General features: G+C 39.3%; 1 long non-coding RNA gene across 1 annotated transcript; it reads left to right on the top strand.

The window, feature by feature from the left end:
* Positions 1–4415: 4415 nt before the first annotated feature.
* LOC128091028 (uncharacterized) lies at positions 4416–20215 on the top strand. The gene is made up of 3 exons (XR_008211189.1): positions 4416–11381; positions 18785–18870; positions 19961–20215. It is a non-coding gene; the product is annotated as an uncharacterized LOC128091028 (long non-coding RNA).
* The last annotated feature ends 381 nt before the right edge of the window (positions 20216–20596 follow it).

Consider the following 20596-nt stretch of genomic DNA (forward strand, 5'->3'; position numbering starts at 1 on the left):
TAGCAAAGAGAGGGAATCACCATTCTCCTCCGGGCACATCTAGCTACATAGTTCTAAGCAACAAGCCAAGAGCAGAGCCTGCTGGGCACAAGGGCAGTACCACAAGCTGCTAAGACAGGAGGGGAATTACTCTTGGTCAAAGACTACATGTCAAAAAAGAAACTAGAAACCTAAAACAGGGAACTCTGCAAACCCCACCACCACCATTCTGTGCTGCCATCCTCAGTGGCAGTGCCATCTCCCCAACAGGTACGGGGATGGTGTGCACACAGGCACAACCCTATCAAGACCTCAGCCTGAAAAAGCCCTTTACTGGGCAATAGCTGGTATAGATGTGCCTGATTCCAAGCTGGTGGAGAAGAAGTTCCTACCACTTGCAACTGAAAGCCCAATGTTTTCCCCTGAGGCAGGTGAGATCAACAGATCCTAAAACACTGTGCTATGTGCTCTGCTTCATTTTCCAGAGGACTCTACAGCTCTTAAGCAGTGGTCTAAAGCCACCTTATTCTGAAAGTGGGATATCTGAGTTTCCTGCTTGCCCCAGGCTAAGAGGATCTAGGTCTGCAGCTGCCACTGACTTAAAGGAGGCACTGCTGGGAAAAGACCAGGAGATGAGCAGGGGCTGTCTGATCTGTTGATACACCTGCATTACAAGCACCTCCAGCATTAAGTCTTCTGAGGCCCAGGCCAAGGGTCCATCCAGCACAAACACTTCAAGCTATTTCTTCTCCCCAGTGCTCCCCTGGGTTTTGCACTATCTTGAGAGGACCACACCATTCAGATCTGTACACCACGACCCTCTACTACTCCCGTGCCTGAGGATGGTGCTGGCCAGGCAAGACCCTCTTGCAAGACACCAAGGCTATGCGATACTCTAAAACTGATTCACTTTCAAGCTTACTTTTGTACTTTTAATGCAGTTTTAATAGCAGTTTCCTTCCTCTGTAGGCACTGGTTTCCCAGAAGACATCACATGTTAACCTCTTGTAAAGACGAAGCCTTTAGCTGACACCTCAGTTTAAAGCCCACAGAAGTGCCTGTAAGACTTTCAGCAACTTTCAACCATGTGTCAGGCCCAAAGTGAAAACAGTCAAAGATTGTGGGTGCAGCCATCAAAGGATGAAAGCACCGAGGCCATCCCAAACACCACACTGAAGGCTGCAGTGCACAAGAAGCTGAAAGAAGAAAAAAGTTGTTTCCTGGGACATGTCAAAATTTACTGTATAGCCTTTGGCTCTGTAATTTTATTTTCACTCTTTTAAGAGGTTGGCTTGGATAAAAAGTACTCGCAATGACTGATAGGTGCAGTTAATTTGAGCAGCCTGATGGGCAGTTTCAGACATTGAAATACCTTTCTTTCTCAGGTAAGAAACCTGCTGCTTTTTCTAGGAAAGCAAAATAGCAGCCACATGTTGATGCACTGGTTTTCACAAATTCAGTTGCTTTTTCAAGAATTTAGTCACTGTACATGAGCATTATATACGAGCAGAAAATGCTAATGACTAAACACACCAAGGCTGAAGAATAAATTTGTGACAGAACTCAGGCTGCTGTATACAGCCACAATTGATTATTACTCTGTGCTGCTGAGGCCTTACCCAGAGTACTGCATCCGGATGGGAACTCCTCAGTACAGGAGAGACATGGGTCTGCTGGAACACATCAAAAGGAGGGCCACAAAAATGATCCAAGGGATGGAACACCTCTCCTATGGCTGAGAGACCTGGGGCTATTTAGCCTGGAGAAAAGGCTGCAAGGTGCCCTGATAGCGGCCTTTCAGTATCTGAAGGGGAGCTACAGGAAAGAAGTAGACATTCTTTGGCAGGGTCTGTGATGATAGGAAGAGGGGAAATGGTTTCAAACTAAAAGAGGGAGGATTTAGAATGGATATGAGGAAGAAGTTTTTTACAGTGAGGGTGGTGAGGCACAGGAACAGCTTGCTGAGAGAGGTGATGGGTACTCTGTCCTTGGAGGCACTCAAGGTCAGGTTGGACAGGGCTCTGAGCAACCTGATCGAGCTGTAGGTGTCTCCGTTCATTGCAGGGAGTTGGGCTAGATAGCCTTTAAGGGTCCCTTCCAACTCAAACAATTCTATGATTCTGTGATTCTATAGCCTCTATTTGACATCAAAACATTTATATTCTTTTTCCCCTCGGGGGGAAAAAAAAAAAAAAAAAAAAAAAAAAAAAAGAATGAAAGAAACCTTTTTCTTTAAGCTACCATAGGTTTGAATTTTTATTGGAGTGATGGGAAGAGAGAATTTGAATTATATACAATATTTGAAAGATGTTTCCTGTTGCTTTTATTTCTGCCTGTGCCTAGACATGAAGAGAAAATACATTCCAAAAAATGGCATTTTTTTCCCTCTGGGCCCCTTTGAGTAACATAACGGTCATTGCGATCCACTCCAATTACCAACACCTGGTGCAGAGCCAATGCTTGCGTTTCAGCAAGTTGTTCCACTGCTGCAATCACAGCTTATCAGTGACAGGGGGAAAAAAAAAATTGTTTAGAAGAAACAGATGATGATGTGCCCTGAAAAAAATTTGCATTTAACTGGGTTTTTAAATAAAAGCCTGGATCCTTTAAACATGCATAGTCTTATAGCACCTTAATGAGTGCACAGCCAGACACCAGGTGAATTACAGTCGCAGTTTTTAACACAGGCAAAAAATGTAGGTTCCCTTCCCACAGTTGTATTTTTGTTGGTGGTGGTTTTTATTTTCATAATTAAAGCCTAGGGCAATAAACATTTTGAGGTAACAATCTGTGGAATGTAATTTGAGTAAAAGGGCATGTTATGTTAATATATATACAACTGAAAAAAGATTGAGACAAATTGTGATGCCTTCCTAAAGTATGATTTATATGTAAGCTAAAGATCTGATTTAATACCATGATTTTATTATGAATAATGCAATATAGTAGACTATGAAATTTCGTATCTAGTGGGGTAGATAGATATCCCAGATATAGTTAATGGTGTGCATACGTAGTTAATGCAAATTTAAAGTTTAAAAAGTACTGATTAAAAGGAAGATTTTGGAGCTTCTTCCTCAAGTGACAAAATGATGGCTGCCATTTGTCTCGGAACTGCTACACCAGAGTTTAATCTGCTGTATAAACTTTGACTTTAAAAATAAAAGCAGTTTTATAAACCAGAACAGCTTCAACCACAGCTGAACCCCACCTGCTGAACTAAGGGTTATAAAAACTGGGAAATAAACTGTACAGTGTTTTACTGTGTTTCCAATAGCCCATCCAGAAACCATAAATTATCTCAGAAAGACTGAAACTCTTTACTTCCAGGGTTTACTCTCTGCATTGCTGCTAGCACTCACTGCCCATCACAAGGCCATCCACCAAAGAGCCACTACAGCACTGCAAGCAGTATTTTTATCAGCTCTTAGCAAGCGGGGATGTGTCTGGGAAGTCAAAAGGGAAGAAAGTATCTCAGCATGCTGACAGCAAAGCGAGCTTAGTTAGGGCAGTGGGGAAATGGGGCAGAGCCCCTCTTGCAGCACACTAGCAATGCTGTCCATGGAGCATCCATCAACACAGCAACCTGATGTAAACTCACTCTAGAACTGGGATTGGGGGCACATAAAACTGTTTAGAGATATCTTAGCTGTTGTTTTCTTGGTGTATGGCTTCCCATACAGTTTAATAAGGGATTTTGGCCAAAAAGCAATACAAGATGTTTCGGTTTTGGGTTTTTGTTTGTTTGTTTACAGCAGGAACAAGTTAGGGCAGTTTCAGCTTAGGCAAGTCACTGGAAACATCAGGTAATTCAGATGCTATTAACAAAGATGTACTAGGTGATACTCTCTCTTCTGTGCCATATGGATGGATCCAGTGGCTGAGGCATAAACACAGTCCTACCTGCAAAATTATTCCAGAGGGGAAAAAGAGCTACAGGAGGTTGTCGAGAGGTGGGAGTCAGCTCTCCTCTGAGGTAACAGTGATAGGATGAGAAGGAATGGCCTCAAGTTGTGCCAGGGAGGTTGAGGTCAGATATTAGGAAAAAATTCTTCTCAGAAAGAGAGGTGAGGTATTGGAACAGGCTGCTCAGGGAAATTGTGGAGTCACTGTCCCTGGAGGTGTTCAAGAAACATAGAGATGCGGCACTGAGGGACATGGTTTAGTGGGCATGGTGGTGGTAGATGGACAACTGGACTAGATTACCTTAGAGGTCTTCACCACCTTGGTGATTCTGCTATTGTGTTCTGTAAAATGGAGATATATTCAATGAACACGGAGTGGAGAGAAGGACAACCAGTGGACAGACATATATAGCTGAAATTACTGTAATTTCATTGTGTTTGCAAGGCATTTCTGAAAAAAAAAAAAAAAAAAGAAAGGAAAAAAAAAAGTAAATGCAGACTGCAAACCAGAGGAGATTTTGTAACCAAAGAAGCAGGGATGGCCTGGGGCAAGAAATTGCCCTACTGCAATTGAAAGAGGCTTGCAAAGTGTAGGTTCTGAAGCTATTTGCAGTGTCATGAGCTGCCCTCATCCTGGCAAGGCATACAGCAAGGCAGGGACACAGCCTTCAGGGGAGGCCAAGGAGCAAAAGCTGAGGAACATGGAGGATCTAGGACAGAGACAGGCTGAGGTTGGAAAGGCAGTTAGCCCATAACTGTATTAGGAGAAATCATTCTTTTTATTAATAGTAACATTTAAGCCTTCTAACAATAACAGACTGTATTAAGCCTCGGGTCTTGCCTGGATTTGTCTGGTCTTTAACATATTTTAGCAGTATTTGCAAAAATCATCCCAGAAACTTCTGAGGCAGCAAGTCTGCTATTCATCTTTCTACAGCCGTCTTATTATTTATGTGTCTCAGACGGGGTTTTGCTGAGTAGCGCACAACTGCCTGGTGTCAACAGTAATTATGAGTAAAAATCTCCATCCAGACACAGGAGGAATAAAGTATAACCAATTAAGCAGCTGTATATTGAGGCATTGACTGAGGAAAGGAACACATGGGCTGCATCTGAGGCCAATCTGGTAAGCGTTGCAGAGTGTGGATGTGCTCACAAGCCAATGAACCAGCAGGGAAAAGACCTGGTTAATAGCAAACCTTGCAAGGGGGATTGCTTTTCTCCCACTGATTGGATACCATCAGAGGAGGTTCTGCAAACAAGGAGCTCCAGTTTGACATTTCCCAGTCCTGGCAAGATTTTATAAGGAAAATTAACTTAGCTTTGAATGTGTGACTGTTCTTCACACGTATAAGAACTGCTAAAAGTGTACCAATGATCAAAAGGTACTGACAAGCGATTGTTGTGTAGCATTGCCAGGGACAAGACCTGCAAAACATCTGTGCCCATTCAAAAATGAAAATCTACCAGAAGTTGAGTTGCTCATCACTAGCATACCTGCAATAGTGAGTTTTTAGTTAAAGACTTCAAAGGTTATTTTAATAAGATCTTGCTTTAGTCAGATCTCAGCTGTCAGAATCACTGAGCCCCTCAACTTTGGTTTAGGCTTACACTGACGAAAATGAAAAATTCCTTGAGGACATCTGTTAATTCAGGATTAGATTTAATAAAATTGGAAACTTTCAGGGAAGGAAAATGCCACATGGCACTGTTTCATGCTGCAAGGTGACAGGAAAAGACCTTGGTCTGGGGAAAAGAAGCCCTGTTTAAGATTATCTCAGGATGGAAGGTCTCAAGTGACAAAATATTGTTCGTCAGCGAGGGTTGGTTTCCTGTATTCAACATTGCTTCTTCCATTTTCTAAAAGCAGAATAAGAAGATCCCTTGACCATGTCTGGCTGAAGCTGACAAAGATACTTTAAAATAAAGAAAGAATTCAGCGTGGACAGACAAAACAAAATACTATTCTTATTCTTTGTACTTTTTATGCTGCTGTTGTTGTCCCCTAAAAGGATGATTCTCACTATTTCTATGTGTTTGGGGTTGAGGGGTTTTTTTTGCATTATTTACTAATTTCCTTTATGATGATAGAGCTAAGTAGCAAAATATGTATTCTATTGATTTTTCTGGAAAAATAATAATTCTCTGTAATTTCTACTAGTTCACTAAAGTCATTTACAACTTACAGCAATAATAAAATAATGTATAACTGGCTTTCTGTTGCTTTCCAAAAACATCAGATATAAAGCGTGATCAATTTTATAAGATTGAATCAAAAGATTCTGGAGCACTAATTTTTGTAAAACTGTCGTAATTATCTTCGTAAAAATGGTGTTCTAAAACTGATTTTTACAGCCTAAAACCCTTTGCTTTGGATAATGTTCCGGAAATCATTTGGTCCTCCAATCAAGGAAGTGCAGGAAACATCTTATTGCAGGGAGCATCTCTTGTTTTGTCCCCGATGTGATGTAGGCTGGATGAGTATGTTTGGAATTAGGACAAATTTTAAATTGAGCTTTTGCAATAGATACGTGTAGGTTTTTTTTAAAAGCACATAGACAAGGTCTGGTCTAAGAGTGTTTTTATAAATCTCAGTAAGCCAGTATTGCTTTTCATTCCTGGAGGGAATTCAGTCCTACTAGAAAATCTTCCTTGCCTGAGCACGCATTTCAACATACGAAGAATCATCCCATGTCAATCTTCGCTGCTTTCACTCCATAGCAACACATGTAGCAGCATATCTGAAGCCAGTTGTATTTGCTGATGCACTTAGTAGAAAAATAGACTTTCTTTTATTTTCCAGATGGATTCTTACAATGTGTGTGTAAGGATGGGCTGTTTTATCACACTGACTAGAGTTTGTGCATTTTGTCCAATAAAATGAGTAATAGCTGAGGCTGTATCCTTTATCAGAATTGCTGTTCAGATTCTAGATATTGTCCCTCCCACTAATTTACCTCCCATTTTTTGTAAATAACCCATGCAAAAACAATTTATTTTTCAAAAGGAAATGATCTTCCTATTTATTTGTTCTAAAGAATTAAGATTTTTCATCACTGTTTAGAAACAGAACTATAACCTTGAGTTTTTCATAAAAGCCATTCCTTCATTCAAGGTTATGCTGACTAAATTCAACTTTGCTTCTCAGACTTGTACATTAAAGAATTGTTTCTTCCCACAGAAAAACAGTGTGAGTGTAGTCCACAGCTTTTGACACCAACTGACAGTTAGACTAACATTAGAGAAAATAACTACAGAGACTAAAATAATATATAACTGACTCCAGAGCTAACAAGGCAGTAAATAGTCACAGGGTTAACTGCTTGAAGACTGTGTTCTGTTTCAGAGGTTTTTCTCTTACAACAGATGTCTGTAAAACAAAAAAGTCATGAGAATATCTAACACCTGACATACCATTCTGTATTTGCAGATCTGGTCTGGGAGTACCAGTGGGTACCTTCCAACTCAGGATATTCTCTTATTCCCTTCCCTCCACTCCACTCCACTCCACTCCACTCCACTCCACTCCACTCCACTCCACTCCACTCTATTATATGAAGGATTTAACATGCTACCTAACTCATGGCCATAATCAGGTTGATGTAGTTCTAAACTTTAGCATAGAAGGTGTTGGAACAAAGCCTTTTGACTTCCATAAAAGGTGAAGCAGAAGAACCAGTGACATGCTCTAGTATCAGTATATACATATACTTTATACACATGCAGGTTACTCTTTTCCTGTGAAAAGATGAGCAAAACTGAACATGTACAAGATAGGTTATTTGTCCATGTTTCAGGAGGTGCCTAGTTCATTTTCACTGTGTTTTGTATTCCCAAATGCTTCAGCACTTTTTTTCATAATAACAGACATTTTAAGAAGAGGCAAAAATCAGGTAAATTCTTTTTTTGCAGTTTTCGTTGGATGCAGTTACTGACATCTGGAGGTTTCTTTACCATGTCTGTCACCAACTATCTCCTGCAAAGTTAGTTCCTGGTAAATCCTGTCTGAACGTGAAGTCAGTAGTCTCTCCTACAGCTGTCTCTTCACTGTCATATTAGGAGTATCCTGTTAATACTGTGCTGAGATTCTTACTAGCAAAGTTCAGCTTTAATTTTTTTTTCCCAGTATGACTTAGACTGGAGTCTGCACTAAAATCCCTTGTTTCTCCCTTATGTCTTTCACAGAGCAAAGAACAATTTGTTCAACTAAATAGATTGACTTCTAAATGTCATCAACTGAATTTCCAGGAACTAAAGCATGATGATTTCCCACAATGCATCTATCCAAGACTCTTGAAATCATACAGTCACACCATGGACCTGTGGTACAATAAAAAAGAAATTGGAAAGAAATATTAGAACTGCTTCCTCTAAGATCTCGTCCTCTGCTCTCCTTTGAGGAGAATACCTTTCACCATCTATCAAGGCTTCAGTCTTGCAATTGCTCTGTGGCATCTGTGTAAGAAAGCACTGCCATTGGTAAAGTTTAGCTAAGACAGCATCACAAGATTTTGCATGTTCTGTGGTAGTCTCCTTGATATTTACTTACTTTTGAGCACCTTTTTTTAGGCAGAGGCAGCATATATAGGGTCCTCCAAAACAGCTTGGTCATTCTCATTACATGTACATTGGCCTTTTCTACTTCCACAAAAAACAGTAACTGCCTCTTTTCTCTAAATTTCAGAGAAAATACACACAGCAAGCTTTCTGTTAACTCCGTTCTCTCCTACTATGAATCTGTTTAACACTTCTACATTTCAGTCTCTCCAGATGCTTTCAGAAATGTCGCAAGTCTTCATATTCTGCAGCACCATTTCACTTGTATAATTTGTGCTGAGCTCAATACTTCTCCACATTTAAATATATGCTCTGCAAAGCTTTTATAACACTTGTTTACTACTTTCTGTGACTTACAAAAGCAGTCAAACATGCCTTCCATAACAAATCACTTCACTAAGTGTATCCACACTTCCTCAAGATATTTCCCTCACTTTCAGTTCTCTATCTGCCTTTATGATTAGCTCCTTGTAAATATGACCAATCTTATCCCATTTGGATTTGCATGATTTAACTCCTCCTTTGCATTCTCTTCACATGATACTCTTGCAAAATAATTGCTCCAAGCACTGCTAATTAATTCAGCATTCATTTCCAATATACCTTTACTTGTAACGTAAGCAAGTGTGTTTGTATCCCATATTACTTGTTCTCTTGTCTGGATGAGGTTGCAGGTGATTTTTTTGTATTGCTTGAGTCCTCCTCTCCCTGGAGAGCTATAAAACTCACAGCTAACTCCAATTCTAGCTGACACTATTTCTTTGGCTTCTTTTTTTGCTTGTCATATTCTCACTGTTCAAGCAATTGTACTGTCTTTCCAACCTAACAGATTATTTTACTAAAGTTTTTCACAAACAAGACAACTTCATCATACAATTTATCTCTAGTAGTAGTACCAAGTTCTTTTTGCACTGTTTCCAAAAGTCTTACTGTAATTCCCAGGATATCCCATTTGCCTTAATTGTGTTAAACACAACTCAGATGCTGTTTAAATCAGCTGGAAAATGGACATTACATGTGTGCACTAGGATATATTCTCAGCCATTCAGTGGATTTGTCTGGTTTTTCTGAAGTGGCTTAGAAGTAGAATTACACACCGAACCTTATTAATTCCCTTTGGAATTACACAGATGAGAGGCTTTATCTTCTGTGAAGCCATCCAAACCATCAGTCACTTACCTTCTGAACATTCTAGATAGCAATGCTTCCTTTGCTCCAAACATCTCTAAGAAGAAACATGCTGCTATATAAATGAAAAATCAAGTTACAGCAAAGCATGGAAGTAAGCTTACTAATCAGTTAAAAAAAAAAAAAAAATTGTAAAATGCTCAGTGCTTCAAAATTTCAAATGTTCAGGATCAGATTTTTTTCAGAAGATCTCACTTGCAAAAGTGGATTCTTTTTGACAAAATTCACTAAAAATCACCTTTTTTTCATGGAATATGTCTTCAACCAAACTGCTGATGGATGCACAGTATATCTGTTAAAGGTGAAGAAACTAGATACCATATCCACAGGACTCACTTTCCTGTGTTTTTGCTACTTGAGCAGCTCCTACTGTGCAATTCTTGTTCTGTCTGGCTACTGAGCATAAAATTCAAGAAGAAAGCAGAAAAAAAGGCTCTCCAAAGACTAGAGGAAGGATTAATCAAGTTTGAATTGTCTCAGGGTTGCAATAGAAAATAATTTCAGTGGGGCGGAAGAAAGTGTGTATGCAGCAGTCATTTGCAGCCAAGAAGTGAGAAACGGACTAACCTCTAACCAGGACATCTAACGCTCTGTCATATCACTTGAGTGTTAATTGAATTCTGTGACAAGGTTACCTTAATTAGTTGGCAGATGATAGAAAGAAACTTGACAGGTAAGCATAACCTGACAGGTCTTGAATCACTGCTGTCCCCTCTGCCATTTCATTTTGAGGTGAAATTCAGGCTAAAATATGCATTGCTGTGAGGATAAAAGTTGGCATGGAGTTCCAGCACCAGGTGTTAATTTCACTTTTAGGAGATTTTGGAGGCATACTAGAATATTTTAACAACAACAACAACAACAGAAGTGTATAAGAACTTAATTTTTAAATGACTACAATCAAGGTTGACATTTTCCAGTTTTAACCAGCAAACACAGTCTCTGAGCCCTCCCAGTCTGAAAACACTTAGGTTTTTTCAAGAAGACATGCAGATCTGACATAATATGAAAATGAAACAGCTTTCAGGGTCAGTGAGGAGGAAATGAAATAAGATGCATTCTTAAAAAGAAGAACAAAAAAAGCTTGTCTATATCTGAGAAACTAGAATTATGGATACTTTTCCTGAGACTACCACTGATCATCAGGGCCTGATCCCGAAGGCATTTCTGCATGTAAGTACTACAGCTTACATGAAGAGACCCACAGCTCTGTGGGATCCATCACAGGCATGAAGGTACCAGGGGCTGCAAACCATTTCCAGGATCAGAGCCTTAACTTCTGACTCAGTATTAACGTTGTAAAATATGACTGTCCTCTGAGGGTGAGCATGTACCAGTTTCCTTTCCTCCATCATTTCCAGATAAATCAATGGAGATTCCTGTCAAAACAGTATTTATGTATGTATGTATATATAAGTATGTATGTATGTATTTATTTATTTATTTATTTGCTCCAAAGGTGATTGCATTCACTCTCAAGAACCCAAATGATAGACACCATATATAGCCTCAAAGATTTTTGCATGACATTCCCATTTCATAACTGTAGTGGAAATGCTAAGTCAGGGCTTGAACCAGCGAATGAGCCCCTGGTGGGAAGGCAGGGCCCACCCAGAGGAGCTCAGCTGCATGCAATGTGCCTGAGTGACTGAAAAGAGTGGAGCCAGGATTAACCCCTCCCCAGACATCATTTAAGTGTTGGAAGCAAGGGTGTCTTGTTGGTGATCCTTGTGTGTTTGAGATTTTCTGAAGGTAAGCAGCTTCTTTCTGTACTTGTGACTGTTGTATTTGAGCAAGTCCTCACTTGCTGCAGCCTGGGACCTTCCTCTACTCTGCTGTTATTGCTGTGCTTTCCATTGTGTTACAGTAATGTTGTCCTACTTGGTAAGGCACATAAGTAGAAAATGAAAGAACTGTGGAAACCTGGTCCGGACAAAACTTAGTTGAGTGTATTTTAACATGGTGGTGTTTTCCTTTGTTGCTTGTATGTTATCTTCATTATAATGTTAGACACAGTTCAGTAAAGCAACTTTCTCCTTTGATTCTTATGGCTTTCAGGCTAACCAAGCGGTACTTTTTCTGACATACAAAGTGTTTTATAGAAGCAACAGGTAACATCCTCTTGGTGTGGGGAGTTCTTGTCTGAGATCTTGAACTTGGCCTGAGACTGGGATTTTTCAGTATTAAGCTTAAGAAAAAAACTTTGTCTCAAACTATTCATTATTTGAGCATTAACCAGCTTGGGAGATTCCTGTTTTATTCCTGAAGAAATAACTATTTACTTAGCTCTAGGCAGAGCTCTCTGTCAGTGATCAGTAACTCAGTCAAAAAATTATTTGTATGGTAAAGGGTGTATTTTCCCATGAAATATACAATTATAATATGCAAGCACTACATTGTAGATCATGCCCATCATCACGTTTTTTTTCCTTTCTCTTAGAAGGAAGCTTACATGTACTACTAAGACTTCATTTTTTAAGGGAAATGTCTTCCTTCTGGGTCTAGCAACTGTCACTGGTTTTAAATTGCTGGGAGAAGCCAACCTGACAGAGCCTTCACTTCTTGTTTTGATCAGTGAGGAGAGGTGTTGTACATACATGTTGCTCTGCAGGTGACGTGGTTTGTGGAGGTCTGAACAGTGCTCTTAGTATTAAGAAGGATAGCCTCGGCAGGTCAAAAGAGCCTTCTATTACGGAAACACTTGCGGAGAAGTTACAGATCCAGGAAACAAGGGCATGTATGGTTTTTGCTTTTGTTTGGTAGAAGTTGAAAGCCTTGGCAGCTGTGTGAATTGAAGCTGTTTAGGAACTTGCAGGAGAGAAAATGATTCACCCTAGTTGCCCAGTTTGAAGGTGAACAGGTTAACTGTACTTTACTCCTGACTGGCAACACCTTCTCCTTCCTCATTCTCCTAAGTTTCATAAGAGATTAAAGACTTGAGCCTAGTGATCTTGGTTAGAATATAAATTAAAAAATCTGGAATGCTGACTTTATTTTCCATTATTAGAGCTTTACCTTTTGAACTGATCTCTTGAAGTCAGTCCTAAACTTGATTATATGAGCAACGTGAAGCAGTATAGCTTTGTTTCCTTTTCTAGGTTCTGGTTTCTGTCCCTCTGGGAACAGGATCTGCTCTATCAAATCTTATTTGCCTTTTTTAAAATCATATATCTTGATATCTATTTACAGCATAATAATAATCAGCAAAATTATTCATTTCATTTTATTAATTAAAAGGTAAAATAACTCTTAACGTTGCAGTGTAGTAGTTTTCAAATGCTTTGGCTATTTAAAACCGAAACACTGAAAGGCACAATGTTTTAGCTGAATTTCAGAGGCAAAATGAAAATAAAACTAAGTGCTGTCCTTTTTAAAGCATTTGAGTGCTATTAAATAATAATATATATTATGTGTGAATGAAAATGTGTGTTCATAGTTTGTGTACATATCTGGTTTCTATTAAGCAGATGGTTCATAATGATTCTGATATAGTTAATGACCTAATCCAGTTGGAATATCTATGTGTGTTAGCTACAGAGTCACAATAATGCCACAGACAGAGGTTTGCACCACAGAGCTTGCAAGAATTGATTCCACAACTGAAAAACAACTGTCACACCACGTGCACTAACCCACCAACCCTGTGGTATATTTTCCTCTCCTGCTTCATAGCAGGAAGACACTACTACATCCTGGTTCCTTTCCAAAATGAGAACCTTGTACAGAAGCAGCAGGGGATGTCCGCAGTGAGTTTTTGAGCAATGTCTGTTGGGAGCCATATGTAGAGTTGGGAAGCCTGACCCTGGGAAATATCTTTGCATGGCAATGTAGGCAGCCTAATTATATCTTGCTCGTTTATACTCCATAATTTTAAAATCCTGTTTTTTTGGCAAGATATCACATTCAGATCAGAGAAACTGTCAGTTGTAGGTCTGAGCCTGAGCTTAAGGCTGTTCACAGGGTTTTGATGAAGCCCTATGAAATGATCAGTTATGAAGTTCAAGAAGTTCTGGACATCCTGGTATAATTGCAAGAAGACAGAAGCCTGTCTTTTATTCTGTAGCTTGTTTTGCTTTTTTTCTAGCACTTCGTAGAGGTATCACATCACCTGCACAGAAATAGGCATTCCAAGAGGTTAGAAAAATCTACTTTGAAGATTAACTACTGTGTAATTACTACTTATAGGAAAAAAAAAAAAGCTGCCAAGAAACAATCAGTGCAGTTGTTAATTGAAAGGACCATGTGAGCTGGTTGTTAGATTGCTGCATCTGTTGGTACAATCATGTGACAGAACTGAGGTATGCTATGCTACTGAATCTTCTCGGAACACTTCCAACAGATGGAATGAGTACTTCAATAGCAGGAGCTGCTCAGCACACAAGCTCAGGAAGGACAGTTGTGTTCCTGTTATTGAGCTTGCTCCTTATTCTTGTCAGTAGGGAAGTAGGAGACTGTAGGTTCAGGCAGGTTTTACTCAGATATGCTTACTGTTAGCCATGCTTACTGTTTCCTTTTATCTGCAGAGTATAGCAATGAACCTGACTGAGACTTAGGATTTTTCCCTTAAACAAAGGGCCAATAAGGTGGACTAAAGGTACATTAGCAATAATTGCAATGTATTTGCTTTGCTTTAAAAATGTGTTTTTTATATACCTTATCACACAAATTTTGAAAAGAGAAACTCTTCATTCCAATTGCGTACAAATGCTAAATATAATCCTAGATAAAGTTTTACCAGTCATAGAATTACAGAATGGTTTGGGTTGGAAGGGACCTTTAAGATCATCTAGCTCCAATGCCCTGCTATAGGCAGGGACACCTCCCTTTAGACCAGGTTGCTCAAAGCCCCATCCATTCCTTTATGTTCATCCTGTTCCCAGGTTTTATTCCACTCAAATAATCCTGGGAACTGGAAAGTAACTTTGAAATGAATCACTGCAGAGACACTCACAAGACACTGAAAATTTTATCAAAGAGATGCTTGAAGCTCACAACCCTTTTACAATATCTGTGGATCAATTTATCAACAGTTTGTAATGATAGAAAGTATTCTTGAAAAGGCTATTGTGAGACTACGTGCACGTGATTATCAACTTAAAATCACAAGGAAAGCTTCACCATTGCCTTATGATTTCTCTGTGAGCTTGGGTGATATTAAAAAAAGACGTAGTATCAGAAAGTATTACACAAGTGTACCTCTTTCTTTCTTTGCTTTAAAATACAAAATGAAGTACACAAATGTAGTAAGGATAGGAGGCAACAGAAAATGGAAAAGTTTGATATCTGTTTTGATTTGGAAATCCATTAACGTTTTCTAATCAGGAAATCGGACAATTAAAATATCAGCACATAATCCACCCATTATCCTTATGATACTGTATTTCATTTGTTTTGCATATAAACGGAATGTAATAAATCCAGTCTATGCTAAACTGACATCAATTGCTCAAACTTCAGCAGTTACACAAAGCTGTGTCTGAATTTAGTGCTGTAGCACTGAGGAGAAAAGTTGAGGATGATGGTTTCATGGGGCTTCATCAAGAACAAAACATCAATTGTACTAACACAAACACTTCTGAGAATGTCTGGATAAAAAGACAGCTGATTCACAGTGCTGTAGTGCTCCTGGTGGGCTTCAGATCAAGGATTTAAAAATTACAGCTGTTTGAATTAGTTGTGTATATGATTGTTGCTGAATCAGTAGAGAAAAACATCACTGCAAGTTTGAATGAATATTCATATGGCACAAATAAGCAGTGAACACTCATCGTGGCAAGCTGACAGAAATTACATGCAAGAAATGTGTTGATATTGGTTTTGGAACAAATTCAAAATTCCTAGCCTGTTGGTAAGTAATTTGCTAGCAGAAAAAAAAAGCTACAATTGTCATAAAATTATTTGCAGAAAAATATTTGACTAATCTACTGATGGATGCAGCTATTTCATTTAGCTATAAGGACTCTAAGATTTTCATGTCTGGAATAAATTCCTATCTGAAATTCACAGGCTTTAGAAAATGTGCTGATAAATTGTCTTTGGCTCCCACCATTTACACTCTTATCAAGATAAGTGAGTAAGTCTTGTGTACAGACTCTTATTTATATCCTCAGATATGTTAATGGAAATTAAAACATATTAATTTTTAATTCACATTTCAGTACTGAATCCAAATTGATGTTTCATCTTCTCACATCATCAGATGGTTATGGTGGAAGTTAAGCAGACAGCCATCCCTATCCTGGCCCGACTTTCACACCTTTTTTGGTTTAAAAGGCACTTCAGTCCCTGTAGCACATTAACACCTGGTATGCCCCTGCCAGGGGTTCTAACTCATTCACCACTTGTTTGCCTTTCCGATCAACTGGCTCTTATTGCAAACATACCCACTTTTTTTCTTTGTTACCATGCCTATTCCAGCAGCAGCTTATTACCTACTTTATCAAAGTATTCTGCTTTAAATTGCTTATGCAAACAGCTGCATTGGCAGATGCCTGACTTGCCTGGAATGGATTACCTTTCTGAAACTGCACTTCCCATAGGAGGAAGCTGAATACACTGTGAAATTTGTGCTTTCATTAATAACACTGATTTTCTTCTTTAAATTTATTACTATCATCTCATACAATAATAGAATCACAGAATGGTTGGGGTTGGAAGGGACCTCAAAGCCCACCCAGCCCCATTCTGTGCTGTGGGCAAGGCTGCCACCCACTCTGGTAGCCAGCCTGACCAGGGCTCTGTGCAGCCTGGTCTTGAGTGCCTCCAGGGATGGGGCACCATAGCTTCTCTCAAATACCACCAGGAAGAGCAGAAAAGAGTATTTCTTTTTTTCCTCTCTATAAACCATAGACAAATTTGAACTCACAAAAATTGGTAATGATGCAAATGGTGATAGTGTGCTTTATTGTGTAAACTGAGTGATTCCTGCTTTTCACCATCTGCCTGGACTTCCCATCTGAAATGCCACTGTGCTCCTTAAATAAGGGACTGTACCATATGCTTGACTAAAAAAAAAAAAAAGTTCAGACACAATTTCTCAAGTATCTACAGCTATTGTATTGTCAAAATCTGTTTCTTTTATCAAGCCAATAATCTTGCAAATGAAAGCAATAGGCTGAAACATTAAACTCTATTATAATGACTTTACTCAGAAGATTTCCACATGCTCAGCAAAGCTTCAGCTAATTACCAGTCTTATAAAGTGAAGATCCTGTGAGGCTGCTTGGTGAAGGTCTCTTTAGAAAGGTAGCATGGAAGAAAGGAAGGAAGGAGTTGAAAACCAGCCATGCAGCCAATATTTTGAGCTTAATTAGTACAGGAAACTTCTTTTTTTAAAAAAAAGAAAAAAGAAAAAAGAAAGCAAAGAAACAAAAGCCAGCTAAAAAGATGGAGAACTAATTGGGCAAATATTTACAATGCTAATCATAATTGAAATCTTACAGGTACTTGAAGAAACACTTGATTGTATGCTTACTGCCCTCCACATAATGTAGACCCTCCAGTAGATCTCCATTCTTTGCTGTCCCTTTCTGGGTTGCAGCCCCAGAATCTTTGTGCTTTCTCAATAGGTGATTGTAAACAGTGCGGTTTGCATTTCAATGAATCTGGGTTTAAAAACCTGCTTGGGGAATTCACTGCAGGAAAAGGTCCAGGAAAATCCTCTCCACATTTGTACACCACCTGGAATTCTATCACGTGCAGTTTGGAGCATAAGGTGGTAAATGCTGAAGGGCCTGTGTCCCCAATTAGTCTTCAGTTTACATGTCCTTACTCCATACTTGTCTTTGGGCAGCACTGCTTCCAAGGACACACTTGGAGATCTCCTTACTTTTTGGCATGTTCAGTTCACTCTCTGTATCCTTGCCCTGTGCTCTTGCTGAGTGGAAACTGAGGGTTTTCTTGAATTCAATCTTTCAAAGCCCTGCATTCAGACCAGGAGCATCCCCAAAACCCAGTTACCTATTCCAACTGGCTCCTGACAGAGCATTCTCTTTTTTTGCTCAGGTGCAAATCCAAGTGGAGAAGATTAGAATAAAAGAATTGTAATCCCATTAAATTCAAGTCCTTCCACTTCTGGATAGCTTTGTGGCTGATGTCTAATCTGTGCAGCAGTCTCTTGGGAACTGCAAAGCTGCTGCTCTGGCATCAGTGGGCTGTGGCTTTAAATGTCATAACTGCCTCTGTCACTAAGATCTTCTCGAGCAAAACCAGCCACTTTTGCTCACTTTTTTCTGGATTTTGGAGGTGGTGTTTTTCTTGTAGGATGGATTCCTCTGGACATGACATTTTCATCTTCACATGGACTGAACCCTACAGCACAGGTGACAGCTGTATATCCTCTTGTGTTAGATGATGACATCTTAGATGATGACAGTTTCCAGGACCCCGGCACAAACTTCTGCTTTAACTGTTTGTTTTCACTGCCAACACTGCAGGATATGTTCCTCCTGAAGTTAGAAGTTACTTCCTTTTCACCCTTTTAGGTACTCCCTGTATATACAGACAAACTTGTTCACAGCTGTAGAACAGGTTTGCAGTGAACTGACAACCAGTATACGTTCAGAACTAAAAACTGAGAGCACCCTCTGTGCAATTTGCATGGGCAGCTGCTGCCTGCAGACCCATAGACCTGGGCTGCCTGCCTTCACGTCCTCCTTCATCCCAGAGGCATTCACATTTTAGTTCTTCCTCTTTTCTATGCTATTTTCTGTTTATTTTTCTGCTTGTTTTCACTGTCTTTTTTTTTTTTTAACTGTTTTGTTCCTAGTTGCACACTATGTTCAGTGACCATTGGAGACATTTGATAGAGATAAGTGGCCCAAAGTGCTTCAGGTGCTCCTGAGTGCCATGCAGAGGAGTGACCCAGCACTCCCAGGGTCTGGCACTTCCTCCATTTCTATTTTTTGTACAGGAATACTTCCCATCTGTTGAGTGTTGGTTTTTTTTGTTGTTGTTGTTGTTTTTTTTTTTTTAGATTATTATTTTCTGTTTTCACTTTTTTTTTTTTTTTTTTTCTGGGAAGATAAATAATTTGCAGAAGATTACAGATAAAATGCTGCTACCCTTCCTATGAAGCTGCATTTTTCCCACAAGAGCAGGTGCTGCTGCCTCTCTTCTTTACATTTTCAGTCCTATCTCCCTTCTTGTCCAAGCAGATTCTGCCTCAGCACAGCAGCCTGAGGTTGCTGATGCCTGCAAATGAAGAAGGACATCTGCTGAGGAGCCTCAGATGCTGACCCAGGTAGGAGAGCAGTCTTATATCATAAAGCATTTCAAATATAGCAAGTTCTGTGGCACAACAGAAGAGATTTTTCCAAAGCCACTCAGTTTTTCAAACTGCTCAGAGTTTGCAGAAGCAGGCCTAGTTTGTCACAGCTACAGGGAAAACAATTACTTGTCTCCCAGAAACGTCAGCAGCAATTAAAGTCTCTCTAAATCAGAGTTCCAACAAAACATTTCTTACAGCTGTAACTTCACATGGAAGTAATATGGTAGGTGAGTTTTCAGCCATTTCCTTTTAATTTAGAGATTCAGCACTCGGAATAGCTCTTGGCAACATTACGGTGCAGTAACTTCTGAAGCCCTATATCAGAGTCTCTCACAGTACAATATCCATGTTTAATAAGAGAGTCATGGAGAGGCAAAAAACCAGAACATGTCTAGCTATTCAAGGCTTTATTGGACTAGAAAATCAAAGCTTTAAAAAAAAAAAAAAAAATTCTTTCATGCTGTGGCTGGAAGAGCTGCCTTAGACCTTAATTTATCTTATTAAAAACAAGAGCAGATGCAATCTAGAATTAGAGAGAAAATAGCTAACTCGAAAACTTCCAGTAATTTGGCTGCTGAGAATGTGAGTTATCTGTCGGGGTTTAAAGTTGTATAAAAAAAGTGTTCATACAACACTGTGCATGTGTTAAACAGAAGCTTCATTCATATTTTCTAATGATAAAATGTTTTCCAATTGATAGACTTAGGACTTTCCTTATGCTACTGGGCATATTTCCATAGCAACTCTGACAGTACAAGTCCTCAAGCTACTCTAATATAAAAGCAAAAAAAATTAACTAATAAAATCCAGCAAAGTTGGCAGACCTGACCATTGGAGAGATGGAGAGGTACGTAGTCAAGAAAACTTGTTTACCAAAATTTGTGCACTGAGGAAGACTGAACACACTAATTTTTCCCAAACTTGTAATTGCCTCAGCTAAGAAACTGGGAGTAAATACATTTTCACTTATGGAAGTTCCTTTCCACTACCTGCCCTTTAAAGTTTTTGTTTCTGTAGAAAGTGACAGCAATACACTGTGAATAAATCCTCTTCTTCTACATAGGCAAGAGAATAACTGTGCCAGAAAACAAACAAACTAATGCAAGTCATACTGTGAAGAACAGATTATACGCAGAAAGAATCTCTTCCTGTCTCCAGGCATTAACTGACAAATACTTCTCCTGATGTTATCCTCTCTAGTGGGTAGGCTCATGTCTGGGCTGGATGACCTACTTATCACATTCATAAAGATTTCCATGAATTTGGAATACATTAACAATTTCTATTTTTGATTACATTTGGTTGATTATGGAATAAACAAAGTGCCCACTTGTTTTCAATTTATACACTGTTTTTAATGAGATTTCCCTACTACCCTTTACTACATTATTTACTAAGAAGGTAGGAAATGTCTAGAGGTTTTAAAATTAGGGTCTGCTCCTTAGAGAGAGCATGACTGCCACTTTCTGTAGTGGGCAGCCTGCATATACATCCCAATAGTTTTCCTAATGATGCCCAGTGTTTTGTTGGCTTTTCTGGCTGCTGTTACACATCAAGGCAATGGTTTTAGAGAACTTACAGCAATGACTCCAAGGTCTCCTTCCTGAGCTGTAGCAGTGCTTTAGGATTTCTTATATCTTTATCAATGAATGTCAGTGGGTGCTGTTTTTTCCTCATGGAGGAATTCAGTGACATACCT

The sequence above is a fragment of the Tympanuchus pallidicinctus genome, unplaced genomic scaffold (genome assembly GCF_026119805.1).
Source record: "Tympanuchus pallidicinctus isolate F22 unplaced genomic scaffold, pur_lepc_1.0 scaffold5, whole genome shotgun sequence".
NCBI lineage: Eukaryota > Metazoa > Chordata > Aves > Galliformes > Phasianidae > Tympanuchus > Tympanuchus pallidicinctus.